The sequence below is a fragment of the Octopus bimaculoides genome, chromosome 19 (genome assembly GCF_046866305.1).
Source record: "Octopus bimaculoides isolate indiv1 chromosome 19, ASM4686630v1, whole genome shotgun sequence".
Taxonomy (NCBI): domain Eukaryota; kingdom Metazoa; phylum Mollusca; class Cephalopoda; order Octopoda; family Octopodidae; genus Octopus; species Octopus bimaculoides.
The window spans coordinates 53,519,809-53,522,308 of NC_142946.1; the positions used below are offsets into that span (position 1 = coordinate 53,519,809).

At 37.8% G+C, this 2,500-nt stretch overlaps 1 long non-coding RNA gene across 1 annotated transcript in view; it reads left to right on the top strand.

The window, feature by feature from the left end:
* Window positions 1–2,455, top strand: part of LOC128250109 (uncharacterized) — a 10,764-nt gene extending 8,309 nt beyond the window's left edge. Inside the window, exon 3 of the long non-coding RNA XR_008266232.2 lies at window positions 2,123–2,455. This is a non-coding gene — a long non-coding RNA (uncharacterized LOC128250109). The remainder of the gene's footprint in view (window positions 1–2,122) is intronic.
* The last annotated feature ends 45 nt before the right edge of the window (window positions 2,456–2,500 follow it).

Sequence of the window (2,500 nt, forward strand, 5' to 3'; positions counted from 1 at the left end):
TGAAAATATAAATCTAACCCTTCGTCAGTTTTGAAAAGAGCACTATAACATTGTAACCTGCCTGAAAATCATTGATATGGCCTGGAAGTGTAACGGAGGACAGTGTAGCGGAGAATGCTATCTCTCCGAGTGACATAAAGGCAATGTTAGCAAAGTGGTCCTATGTTTCTGAATATGTAGAAAAATATCATCCTGAAAATATAGCTACAAGTCGTGCAGCTGCTTTATTTAATGATAGTGCTCGGGCGCATTTTCGTAACATTTTGAAAGGCAGGAAAAAGCAGCCTTCTCTTGATATGTTTCTAATGAAACGAACTGCAAGAGTAAAAAGTGAAGAAAGTGTGTCCAAAAAGCCTTAATTAAGCGGCGAGAGAAAACGCCAGAAATTGTCCTTCATGAAGTCTTAATGGAAGGAGACCCTCCTTCCAAACCGTAATCTTCCACCTCCCCTCTATATCGTCTTCATCGTCTCCCCGCTCTATCGTCAAATCGTCTCATCTTTAAGGTAATTCAATTAATAAAACCAGTTTACATATTTCTGATGCATTCTCTTTTTCATAATTGTAATTTTAATTGTAACGGCACCTTTTCTGTTTTAAGACCATTAAAAAATTATTTTGGGGTGGTTTGGGGGTGGGGGCTGCAACGGATTAATTATATTTTAGTTAATTTCAATGGGGAAAATTGATTTATTTAACGAGTAAATCGTAAAACAAGCTAAGTCATGGAACGAACTAAACTCGTTCTGTATCTCTATTTTCCTCCTCCAACACAGCACCATCATCAGCATCACCAACACCAACATAACAACCGCCAACTACACCACCTTCTTCATCATCATCATCATCATCATTATCATCATTATCATCATCGTCATCATCGTCAGCACCATTACTGATGTTGATGTTGCTTTCATTAATATTACATTAGTAACAACGATTTCTTGCGGCATAAGAAGACCGCTGAAGCTTAAGTAGATATTTTTTTGTGTCTTTTCCACCATGACTGCGTGCGCACGCGTGTATGTGTACGTGTATGTGTGTTTCTGTGTGTGCGTGCGCGAGCGTGTGCGCGCGTGTGTGTGCGTGTGTGCGTGTGTGTGTGCGTGTGCATGTATGTGTGTGTTCATATATATATATATATATATATATATATATATATCGTTCATCTGCATTCAAATTTATCACTCTTATTATTCCATACTATTCTGAAGTCGAACCCCATTTTATTTCCCCCCCCCAAAAAAAAAAGGTCGATGCATTGTTAAAGGAACATCATCGGTATTCCTTCCTGCATCCAGCTCGCTACCATATCGCCATGCGGTGTACAAGTGCTGAGTGCATTCATGACAGCAGCATCGCTCAATGATATTATCTACAACAACCTAAAAAAAATAAAAAAATTATCTCAAATCTTTTCGTAAATTTACATGTGACCTGCTCGCAGTAACAACATATGGTAGCATATGAAGTATTCAGTTGCAGCATGATGCTGCACACTGCAATGTATTGCACTGTATGGTGCTGCACTGACTCGCAATGCTTTGCACTTGACTCTGAAAAAAGTACAACTACACACACTATATTTCTTTTTCTTCTTCTTCTTCTTTTTCTCCACCTTCTCCTCCTCCTACTACTACTATTACTACTACCACTACTGTTGTTGTTGTTGCTGCTGCTGCTACTGCTGCTACTACTACTACTACTTCTGACCTTTATGTTGGTGTATCATTTCCTCCTCTCGCTCACCTATCTCTCTCTCTCTCTCTCTCTTGTAACTTCATGAACATACTTTAGAATTATTATACATACGCGCATACAAGCATAATGGTTTCAAATTTTGTTATGAGGGCAGAAATTTTGGGGGAGCGGACTAGTCAATTACATCAACCCTAGTGTTCAACTGGTACTTATTTTATCGCTCCCAAAAGGATGAAAGGCAGGGTCGATCTCGGCGGAATTTGAACTCAGAACGTAGCGACGGGCGAAATACCGCTAAGCATTCCGTCCAGCGTGCTAACGTTTCTGCCAGCTCGCCGCCTTAATAATATTAATACAAATAATAATAATAATAATAATGATAATAATAATAATAATAATAATAATAATCCTTTCTATTATAGGCCCAAGTCCTGAAATTTTAGGGGAGAGATCTATACAGCGCTGGATTAACCAATAAGCAAAATAAGTACGTGAGTAGGGCATCAAGGGAAGGAGGGGTCACCATAGAAATGGTAAATAGTTTACGGCACAAAAAAAATCACTTTAAACTTGCTAAAACAATATTCAGGATGCCTTCATCTCAACTAAGTATAGATACAGATGTGCTACCAAAGATTAATTTTGAGGATCTGATCAAAGACTTTTCAATTCAAAAAAAGTAGGTGGAAGCTTTCAAATATACATAAAGTGGAAGTATACAAAAATCAACATTATTTGCCCTCTTACTGTTTTGTTCCATTTTGAAAAGTAAAAATTTATTATATGGTCTGTTATTGTTT